We start from the raw sequence: 10000 nt of genomic DNA, 5'->3' as shown, positions 1-10000 counted from the left end.
ATAGCATATTGCAATAGCAATTCTCGAATGCAATGCATCCGGAATCCCACTTTCTGGCGTTGCAATTGTAAGGGATCTCTCCTATTTCCATTTCCTCTCTATTGAGATTCCTGGACGTCGCTGGTGGCTTGTGTCTTGCTAAGTTCCGAGCATTTGATTAAATCCCTTGCTACTGTGTCCTTTGTATATTGGTCGTTTGTGATTAAACTCTCTCTCTCTCTCTCTCTCTCTCTCTCTCTCTCTCTCTCTCTCTCTCATCTCTCTCGTCTCTCTCTCAACGCAACCAGACAAGGAGGTAGAAAGCATACTACTCTCTCTCTCTCAACGCATACCCAGACAAGGAGGCTTAGAAAGCATTACTGGATCCTCTCCTCTCTCTCCACGCATACACAAACGAGGAGCCTTAGAAAGCATTGTTAGAATTCTGGTGGGCCTGGTCTCTCAACTTTATCCTTATGTCGTATTAGGAATAATATTTGAGAGGGTCTGATTACTACAAGGGAGTAAAGTAGAGCAGATGCCACGCTTATTCTAAACTCAAATCTCGCCTGGTACGCACAAGCGTGCATACACACACACACACACACCTTCTTTATCCCTATTATTGTGGTAGCGTCCTTAAGAAACAAAATGACATTTTATGCAATTATTTTTCTGCAATGGTTCATTTGTAATCTGAACTCATCTCTCTTTCCTATGGGCGTCTGGTTCTGTTCTATCCCACCCGAGCTAAAGTTAGGGCATTCCGGAGAAAAGAGTGTAGGTTACGATAGGTGCTGATTTACGGTTTAAAGTATCTATAAGTGAATTCTCAATTTGAATCTCTCTCTCTCTCTCTCTCTCTCTCTCTCTCTCTTCTCTCTCTCTCAAGCCGATTTTTACATGAAATCCGTATTTTCTGCGCTTACTATTTTCCTTACATCATTATTATTTTGGTATAGTTAATATCGTCGTATCATCGATATGGTGTTTGATGACACTATTGTGTCTGTCAGTTTAATATTCATTTACATTAGTAGCAGCCCTTTTATTGTAGTTGCTAACAATTTCTGTTGAGTACAGACAGCTGGAAAGACATGGTTTGACCTGCCGTGTCCTAGCCTCTGATTTTTTTTTTCGGTGTCATTTGTGGCACCTTCATCCCCTTATGTTCTTTGGGGTTTTTGTTCTGTCATTTGTGACATAAATTCGACCTCTCATGTTCTTTGGGTTTTTTTTTCTGTCATTTGTGGCACATTCAGCCTCTGATATGTTCTCGTGAGTTTTTTTATTTATTATTTTTATTATTATTATTTTATTTATTATTAGTTATTATTATTATTATTATTATTATATATTTATTATTATTATTATTATTATTATTATTTGATGTCATGGCACCTTCAGCCTTCTATGTTCTTGGAGTTTTTATTATTATTATTATTATTATTATTATTATTATTATTATTATTATTATTATTATTATTATTATTATTATTTGTTGTTGTTGTTGTCAGTTAGGGCACCTTCAGCCTCTTATGTTCTTGGAGTTTTTTCTTCTTTCTTCCTTCTTTTGTTGTGTGTCTTATTCGGTGTCATTTGTGGCACCTTCAGCTTCTTATGTTCTTGGAAGAAGCTGCCCCGAAGGAGCCTTATTATGGCCTTGTTACTCCATGATGGGTGCCTTCCGTTGAACTCTCCTCCCCTCTAATTGCCCCATTATCCTTTCTAATGGGGCTTTTACCCCCTATTCCACCCTTCTCCTCCTCCTCCTCCATCTCCTCCTCCCTCTCCTCCTCCACCCCCTTCTTGCACCCCTATCTCAAGACACGTTTGTACCACACCATTTCTTTCTAATGTCTCAAAATGTCACGTAATTTCTGGGTGGATTTTGAATCCTGTTTTACATCCTGCCACCTTCTGTTGGTCGTATCGTTTTTAGTTTTAAGGTTTCTACATTAATCTTATTTTTACGAAATATTTTGCTACAGTGACACTTTTATTTGGGGCAGTTTAATTGTGTTTTCACACAGTTTGATCTACAGATTATTTCTGATATTTTTTAACAAATGAGATGTCTTCTTTCGTATTTTCATTTACCTTCACTTTCTTCTTGATAATGAACGCCGTATTCTTTGGGAGCTTGAATTTCAAGTTAGTGGCCCCTGTGAGCTCCTGAATATAATAATAATAATAATAATAATAATAATAATAAGTATTATTCTTCTTTAAGAAGACCCATAAGAATATAAATAATAGTACATGTAATAATAATAGTAATATTTATTTAAAATCACATTTGACTAAAAAAAAAAAAAAAAAAAAAAAAAAAGGTTTTTGTAGTTACTTTACAGCTGCCTGTATCGGAAATTTCGCTCTCTTGGGATGGAAAATAGAAAAAACCAGGCTTAGGTGACATCAACCCTTTTGGTATGGCGTTGTTAACCATTATTTTCTTGAATAACATTCCTCTTTATAGCACGGGCATTGTTCGCTAATTCGGCGAAATAGAGGTGTGGAAACAAATATCAGTATCATTCTGACAAAATCGCAGTGCGAATTTGTATGGAAAGGCAGCGTGTGTCTGAGACAAGCCAATTTATATTACTTCTGTAGAGAGAGAGAGAGAGAGAGAGAGAGAGATAGAGAGAGATAGAGAGAGAGAGAGAGAGAGAGAGAGAGAGATATGTTTATGAACATTTAAACTGTCTTATAATTTATTCCGAATTTTGTTTTAAATGATGATATAGGTCATTGAAAAACCTAGCTAGACGAAGGATCATAGTATTAGTTCAGAAAATAATAAAGCTTTTTTTTTAGAATGCGTTGGGAATCCTTTACATATTACAAGGGCAGAGGTGACAACACTGAAGAGATATATATATATAATATATATATATATATATATATATATATATATATATATATATATATATATATATATATATATATATAGTCTGTGTGTGTGCTGCCAGTCCGTGATGTAACGATCCATTTTCCACCCGGCCGTGCGAGCCAGAAACACTAAAAACTGTGATACGGAGGGAAGTGGCACAGCTTAGATATGCTGAAAGCGAAGCTGCCTTTATTTGCAGTCGACGAAGAAAACCTTCGTTGTGTTACGTCTGCTGAAAATAGCGCATCGTGTATTTTGCAGACTGGTGCGTTTTTGGCATGCACATGCGCTCTCTGTAGGCCTGCATGTGCATTCCTAGACCCCTGTGTCTTACTACCACTTTTGTGTTTGTCAGCGACCTGGGTCAGTGAAATACTTTTCTCGTTATGCTGACCATTCTGTCCAATCAGCGCTGTTGACACGCCCGTTTGTGCTCGGGTTTATGGGAGAGCGTCATCTTCAAATAGGATTTTATGGTGATGGAGGCAGTCAGGCTCTCTCTCTCTCTCTACTCTCTCTCTCTCTCCTCTCCTGCTCTCTCCATCTCTCTCCTCCTCTCTTTTTGTGTGGTTTTATATATATGATGTGTGATATATATATGTAAGTATATATATCCTATATATATATTTATGTATGTATGTATGTATGCTATATATGTATATAATATTAGTATATATAATATATATTTTTATGTATTATGTGTAAGTATGTATATTACGTATATATATATGTCCTCTCTATCTCTTACTCTCTCTCTCTCTCTATATATTTCTCGAAGAATGGGAGTCATCTCTCTCTCTTATGATATATATATATGATGTAAGTATATATATATATATATAACACACACTATATATATATATATATATATATGTATGTAGTATGAAGATTGCGAGGTTGCTCTCTCTCTCTCTCTCTCTCTTCTCTCTCTATCTCTCTCTCTCTCTCTCTCTCTCAAAATAACATCAAAACCAGGTATATACGAACGAATCCCTTTTTTTTTTTTTAATCCTCCTCTTGTTCTTTTTACAAGTCCCTGTGTATTGTGTTGTAGGTCTTGACTGAGAGACCTGAGCGAGAACTGAATAATTCCCCCTTTCATTCATGCCTGCCACTGGACTGTACAGGCCTCGAGTGTATCCCCCGTAGGCAGCTCGAGTGGCATGAACCCCCAATGAATAGTTCAGTTCTCGTTTCATATTCCAAGCCACCCACCCAGTTAGGGGACGGTTTGCGCTTCGACCTTCCATTTCAGTGCATTATTACCGGGTCTCGTAATGAGAGAGAGAGAGAGAGAGAGAGAGAGAGAGAGAGAGAGAGAGAGAGAGAGACCCGATATGGTGTTCCAGTTTTATGTATAAAGTATAATACACACAAGAACACTTTCACGCATGCATGAATATGGAGAGAGAGAGAGAGAGAGAGAGAGAGAGAGAGAGAGAGAGAGAGAGAGTGATATTGCCAATGAATGAGCATCTTTTATAGAGCGCCTTGACCACCACACCCCCACACGTACGGTGCCAATAATTACTAGGAGCTACTCCCTCCCTGCCTCTATGCTTTCTCATACTACTCGTGGTTCTCTCCTCCCCGTTATTTCCTTCCTCACCCTCCTCCTCCCCCTCCCCCCGTGTGCCAGCAAAATAGGTTCTTGTGTTACAAAGCAAGGGCAAGTATTGATTGGATGTGATGGCCTAGTTCCAAATTGACTCGCGTCTCTGTAACAGTTGGAATTTTTTGTCGTTGATAAATTGCCAGAGGGTGTTGCTGGGTAGGGGAGGGAGGGGGTTCCCTCGCCAGTAGTGGCCCGTGGGAAGGGAGAAATTGGGCTAAAAGGGGGAAAGGGTTTCCCTGTGTCTTATTGATGGATTGTTTCGTTTTTGCTTTGTGCTTCTTCGTCTGCGCTACATCAACCCAGATAAACTCAGCCGTTGTTTTGCCTTTTTACGTAAGGGCTAAATACAGTTTCCTTGTAGTGGTTTTTGCCCAGTGGTAGGTCGTGGTTTATGAATTCCCTTGAAAATTTAGTGTGTTTTTTTTTTTTTTTTTTCTAGTGGTTCCTGTGCATCCCTCAATTTCCTTTTTTGGTCGGTGAATGTTATGATTATTGTTCTGGTCATCCCGCTACCTTTGAAATGGATATCTTTAAATAAATTTGATAGTAGGCCTTATCTAGAAATCACAAATACTAGTGCATTAATACGTAAAGACTTTGTTCCCAAAAAGTACTGTACACGCAAGCATTAAAACACAAATCAAGCATATGAATGATGAACTGTCTTGATGCATTTGCCTAAAGCAAAACAGACGAAAAACCTAGACTCGTATCACGTAACCCAAAACATGACGCAATTGCTTTGGCTTTCCGGGCGGGAGGAGGAGGAGGAGGAAGAAGAAGAATAGCAGCAGGGAGGGGGAGGAGGAGGAGGAGGAGGAGAGATATATGCCGTGTTGCTTACGATGCCATCACGACATCATCAGCGAACACTATCGGCGCCGAAGGATCGATGCAACGAAATTGCGGGATGGTGTTGGTGTTTGCTGTTGGGGAAGAGAACTTAATAGGGGTCTGGATGGGGGGTTTGTAGGAGAGTTGGAGAGTGGTGGGGATGGGGGAGGGGAGGAAAGAGGAGCGTTGCATCAGCGAAAGTTATGTAGATGGTATGTGTCGCGAGAGATGAGATAGAATGGAATGAGAAGAACTGGCTGGGTGTTGGTGACATTCCTCGGGAACTTGTAACCCTGTCTTAGTCTTGTTGGCCGATTCAGGATAATGCTAAAGGTGTGGTTTTTAATCATATAAGAGTGATGTGTGCGAGGTCGTTCGTTTGTATAAATATTTCTGAGAGTTCTGATGCTGTTAGCTATATTTCCCAGAGTTGTATATTATTTATTTAACTTTCTAATGGTTCGTGTCCAGTTATTAGCTTATTAATTTAGCTATACCTTCTAAGAAAATGTGCGTGTTTTGTACCGTTGATTTGTGTCACGATATTAAGAGTCGAACCACTTATTTCCTTTAGTCGGGTTTACGTGCGTGGGAGCACCAGATGGATTCTCGTGAATATGAGATGAGTGGGGCTTTGGCTGTTTTCAATTGGCTTCCAATGTTTATAGTTGTTACCACGTGGATGTACATATGTCTCCTGCATGGATGTTCAGCAGCCGTCTGTTCTTTCCAGCCTTTAATTCGAGATTACTGTGCAACTCTTATAAATCTTATCTAATCTCATTTTAATGGACATTGATTCAGGTATCGTGTAGATGGGGTGGAAACAGCTAGCTGGCCTAGTAAATGGATCATCGCGACGTCACGAAGGAGGTGAAATAGAATGCGAGGTTTGATGAGGACATTGCACCAGTGGGCAGACAGACCCATTCATGTTTTATGAACACGAGATCATTTTCGGAATTCACTGAAGAAATAGGAGCCACAACAATTGACACAATGTGGATGCTAGGGAATGAATTAGCATTGATTTTAACCTTTTCAGAATATTATTTCATTATATTTTCCTTGAGGTAAACAAAGTACGGTTTCTTGTGTTTCCCAGTTGACTTATGGGGTGAAAATTCAGGAATATGTTCACAACCATTATCTTGTGGTTGGGAGCAGAGCTAACGCCAGCATGCCCGTAGAATTATGTATAAATAATAATGTATTTTGGATAGAATAGTTAGGTTTGTCAGCTTTTATGAATCTCCTCCCGGCCATGTCGGGGGTTGATAGTTTTCTATTCCAGTCGTACACCTCTGTCTTGCTTACCTCGTCTTCGCATCTCTACTGAACGATTTGAGGCATCCCACTCAACCTTGCTGCAAAGGTAGACGAGTCATGCATGGATCTGCCCTTAAGGGGAAGTTTGGATGTTAGTGTATCTCTCTCACGTAACCTTTCATAGCAGCTCCTACATGGTCAAAGGGATTTCAGTCAAATTTGGTACAAAAATAGACTAGCCATACGGAGATAGGTGCTCATAAAATAAAAAAGCTTCATTCTATCTGTCAGTCTGTTTGCCTGTTAGTATAAGCGCCAAAACATCCATTGTTCATTTCTGGACTGATCAGACCTTGGGCAAGATGAAATCCGGCATGAATAACAGAAGACGTTTTACCAGAGGAATCATGTCGGAGTTCTCTTACTTTTAAAGAACCATAAAGTGCCTTTTCACGTTATTTTGATTTTGTTTTACAAAGAGAAGTTTTGTATTTGATTTTGTTCTACAAAGTATGCGGGAATTGTGAAAGGAGTAGGGGATGAATACTATCACAATTCCGGTTTAGAGAGAGAGAGAGAGAGAGAGAGAGAGAGAGAGAGAGAAGAAGCCACACGTGTGAGTGAGTTGTAGCTGGATGCCTAATGAATCATTAGCAATCCAGAAATGATATTTCAGACAACCCACACCTGTTGTGGGCGTCGCCTTCCCCTCTCCATTCCCAGCGCTAGTAGCACCTGGCGGAAGGATATTCTCTCTCTCTCTCTCTCTCTCTCTCTCTCTCTCTCTCTCACACACATTTTCTTGATTTGTCAATGTAAGGAAATTCGAGAGTTCCTCGTTGGACGAGTGGTTTACGTGCTCTCTTACCGATTCGCTAGTCGCGAGTTCGACTCCCCGCTCTCCCATCGTTGACGAAGAGGAATTCATTTCTGGTGATTAGAAATTCATTTCTCGATATAATGTGATACGGATCCCACTATAAACTGTAAGTCCCGTTGCTAGGAAACCAATTGGTTCCTGGTTCCTAGCCACGTAAAAATATCTAATCCTTCGAGCCAGCCCTAGGAGAGCTGTTAATCAACTCAGTGGTCCGGTTAAACTAAGTCATACTTAAGGAAATTCGATTGTTAGTCATTTTAGGGCTTTATAGCCTGTAAGTTGTATTTTTGTGCACTGTGCATGACATTCATTTTCTAAGTCTCTCTCATAACAAATGTTAATACAAGATGAATTAAAACTGCAGAACCACACAGTAAAAAATAATATCCAAAACCTATTCACTACGAAACTCATTCGTCATAAAATTTCTGGCATAAAGGAGTAAAATAAAACTGAGTTTGTCACTTGTGCTCAAAGTTACGTCGTCTTGAGTAGCCGCGCTGTGGGTACAATTGCAAAGGTTGACCCTGATCATAAGTGGTTTCCTGTCTCCATATCTGATTGTCTGTATCAAATTTTCTTTTTTTCCTTTATGAACAATGTTGTGCTTTTCTCCTCCTTCGCCTTCGTGTGTCAGGCAGTGTTGTACTTCAATGCTATTTCTCCTTGTGGTGCATTTAATACTTTCTGCATTTGTCTTTCTTTTTATGCGTTCCTACACGACTGACTTCTTTTTACAATATACTCATTGTTTTTATCCTTGATTTCTTTCCTGAGACAGTCAGTCCTTTTCTGCCATTCCTTCTCGGCACCCAGTTTTTTTCTGCCTTATTCGTTGACGCGGGAAAGGAGCCAATTTTCTGAACGACTTCGTTCAGCTTTTCCTTTCCCAATACTTCGTTCGTTGAAGCCTTGTTTGGCAGTCAGTTAGTCTAGACGTTTTCCATATAAAGTACGTTTCATGTACTTTACTATTTATTCCCTAAATACCGTTTTTATCTTTTTATTCGCCTCCTTTCTTAGGATTTCTTTACTTCCATTTTTGGTAAAGTGTGTTTTCTCCTCGTTTTCTTACATATAGCTTTGATTGTCCATGAATTCCTGTGTCATTCTTCAGTCATAACTTACAATTTATTCAGTTGCCGTTGTCCTAAAGTATTGGACTCTATCGACGTTTTTGAAATTTTGGTCCTGTTCAATCCCGATGGGACCCATAAGGTCACAGAGTTCAAGAGAAGCAGACGAAGTATATAGCCTTCTCTACTTTGCCTCGGTAAAATCCTATGCCTACCCAGACAAGGATGTCCATCCCAGGTCCTATTCATTCCTTTTGAATAGACGGACGGGATTGGTTTTAACCAGTCTTTGGATTGGCCTTACGTTCCCACATCAACATTCTGAAGAGTTTTGTCTGTTTTGTTTGTTGCTGAATTCTTTTACTGCTCTACATAATTTAGTTTCGACTTAATTTGCGACTGATGTTTGGGATGATAAAGCTTATATTGATGTCCTCCTTTGGGAAGACTTGACATTTTTTTATTGATGAAATTGGGCAATGAACTTTAATATGATAATTTATGCTCAAAATATGCCCCCAAAATTAGACAGTCGATGATCGTATGGGGCGAAACGAGAAGGTTCATAACCTTAATAAGAACCTTTTATAGAAAAACGAGAGGAATTTTTGAAAGAGGCCGATTTCATTAAACTCTCTCTCTCTCTCTCTCTCTCTCTCTCTCTCTCTCTCTCTCTCTCTCTCTCTCTCTCTCTCTCTCCGCATGAGAAGTCGTCAGTTCAACAATTCGTTGAACTAATGAAGATTATATTTGTATTTCATTTTCAGAAAGATGGGAGGGACTTATCTTTTTCTGTGGTGAGAGATAAGTTATATATAAATGCATTTCCGTTACGGTAACATTTCGCCCTTTCCTGAAAATATCAAGTCTATTTTTAGGTGGTCAAGCTTTGCAAATGAACTGGATTATATTTGTCTATGTCGGTAGAATGTCAACTTTATTTGTCCAAAGGAAATATGTTTCATCTAGAATGTATTACCAGTTATAATTTTAGTTTTCAAAGGAGCGCTAAAAATGTGTACTAGAACACTTACGTATCTTTGAACACATACAGATCTTTGAACACATACAGATTTTTGAACACATACAGATCTTGGAACACAGATATCTAGAACACTTGCATATCTTTGAACACATACAGATCTTGGAACGCTTACATATCTACGACCCGCACTATGTTTTCATCCTCTTAAGGACGACACTTTGTCCTCATTGTACTACAGTGACCTTTTTATATCTTTTATCATGAAATTCATCGACTTTGTGAATTGAGTCTTGTACTTTGTTTCGCGAAGAAATATATTAGACCCTCGAGGTGTGTTTTTTGTTTTTTTTTATTTTATTTAAATTATTTTTCGGGTAATTGTTTTTTGTTATATATATTTTTTTATTTTATTTAAGAAATTATTTTCGGCAATTGTTTATATATATATATATATATATATATATAT

At 38.7% G+C, this 10000-nt stretch overlaps 1 protein-coding gene across 2 annotated transcripts in view; it reads left to right on the top strand.

Annotated features, from left to right (window-relative positions):
• The window catches only part of LOC135210140 (ceramide glucosyltransferase-like), a 153669-nt gene that overhangs the window by 113228 nt on the left and 30441 nt on the right, over positions 1-10000 (top strand). The window lies entirely within an intron of this gene.

The sequence above is a fragment of the Macrobrachium nipponense genome, chromosome 39 (assembly GCF_015104395.2).
Source record: "Macrobrachium nipponense isolate FS-2020 chromosome 39, ASM1510439v2, whole genome shotgun sequence".
In the NCBI taxonomy this organism is placed as follows: domain Eukaryota; kingdom Metazoa; phylum Arthropoda; class Malacostraca; order Decapoda; family Palaemonidae; genus Macrobrachium; species Macrobrachium nipponense.
The sequence above is the reverse complement of the archived record's forward strand: the minus strand, read 5'-3'. Positions and strand labels throughout refer to the sequence as shown.